General features: G+C 30.3%; 1 protein-coding gene across 1 annotated transcript in view; it reads left to right on the top strand.

The window, feature by feature from the left end:
- BOLL (boule-like RNA-binding protein) overlaps positions 1–1,563 on the top strand; it is a 56,044-nt gene that overhangs the window by 36,604 nt on the left and 17,877 nt on the right. The gene's annotated exons all lie outside the window — the stretch shown is intronic.

The raw sequence follows: 1,563 nt of genomic DNA on the forward strand, positions 1-1,563 counted from the left end.
ATTAGTAAGATATTGTGGTTTATTATATATTATGACAGTCTTTTTTAGTTAACCAGCACTCTTCTTTTCATCAATTCTAGTAGGAGACTGGGGATAAGTGAACTATAATGCCAGACCATTTTGGTCTATAGCAGGGTCATCAAACTATGGCTTGCAGACCAAATGCAGCCAGCAGCCTGTTTTTGTGAATAAAGCATTATTAGAGCACAGCCATTTGTTTACATATTGTCTATGGCTGCTTTTGTGCTATAGTGGAAGAGTTGAGTAGTTGCAAGAGAGATCTTATGCCCTGCAAAGCTTAAAATATTTACTCTCTAGTCCTTTATAGAAGAAAATTGCCAATCTCTAGTCTATAGCATTCACATGTAAAATCATTCTTTCATACCTCTGGAATAGTAGATGTGATTTTTATTTCTGTTATTTTTTTCTTTTTGAACTTCTAAAATATACCCATATGAAATGTTAAGTTAAGGTTACTAGAATTCTTTTTACTATTAGATTTGGTTTGGGGGAGATCAGTTATTTTTTAATTCTATTACCATGCTAAATATAAAAGTAAAATGTTTCCTTCACTTACTAAAAATGAAACTAACAATGGCATTTATTTAAAATACATATGTAGTATGACTTTTCCTAAGCTATCTCAGAATTTCAGCAGAGGCCCCAAAGACAGATCATTAGTTACCAAATCATTTGATATGACAGGCCAAAAAATTGTGAAACCAGTTTTGAGACTTTTAGCTCATTGTCCACTTTGAGCACATATGAGAGGTGATGGAGATTGATATGGGAGATTGATAACAAGGTTTTCTTTAACAAGAGAGTTATTAGAATGCTTTGGCATTTTCTCTCCTCCCCAACCAATGAATTGATGACATAGGGCAGTAGCTCACTTGACACATCTGTATTCTGGAAAGTTTCTAATACACTTTAATTTTATATTTTGACGCTGGTTTTCTGATTGACACAAATTATAAAATTGAAGGTGTGTTGCCTAGATATACTCAGAAAAGATTTTGATAACAATTTGTAACATGATAATATTTTGTAATATAAAAAGTCATTTCACTTTATGTATTTCTTTTCAGTTACATATTCATTATCATTCTACCCTTAAAATTGCCACTTTGATAAGAATCTTTGCTCTTTGTTTTTAAAAATTTTAAGATTGATGCTTTCATCACTATTTGTTAGTCAAAGCAGGTAATGAATAGTTTAAATGGTATTTACCTCCTTCATATTATTTCACACCTATTTCATAGGTAGATAGTGATTTCATTTATCTAACAAATTCACATATCAATCATTATATTTCAAGTTCTTTATTAAAGTATTTTTTTAAGAAACTATACATTATCCTGACTTTTTGAATATAGTATATAGAACATAGACTTTGCACTATCTTGGTCATTATTTCAATATAGTGATATCATTCCTTAGCAGCCAAAGTGGTCAGCAGTAAATTTACAGTGATTTGGTTTAGATGGTAGACCCATGGAATCATTTTATTCCTTTTTTCTGTTTTTTGACTTTAATAATGAAAAAAGACTTTATTAAAAATAA

Source organism: Propithecus coquereli, unplaced genomic scaffold (genome assembly GCF_000956105.1).
Source record: "Propithecus coquereli isolate 6110/MARCELLA unplaced genomic scaffold, Pcoq_1.0 Scaffold167, whole genome shotgun sequence".
In the NCBI taxonomy this organism is placed as follows: Eukaryota; Metazoa; Chordata; class Mammalia; order Primates; family Indriidae; genus Propithecus; species Propithecus coquereli.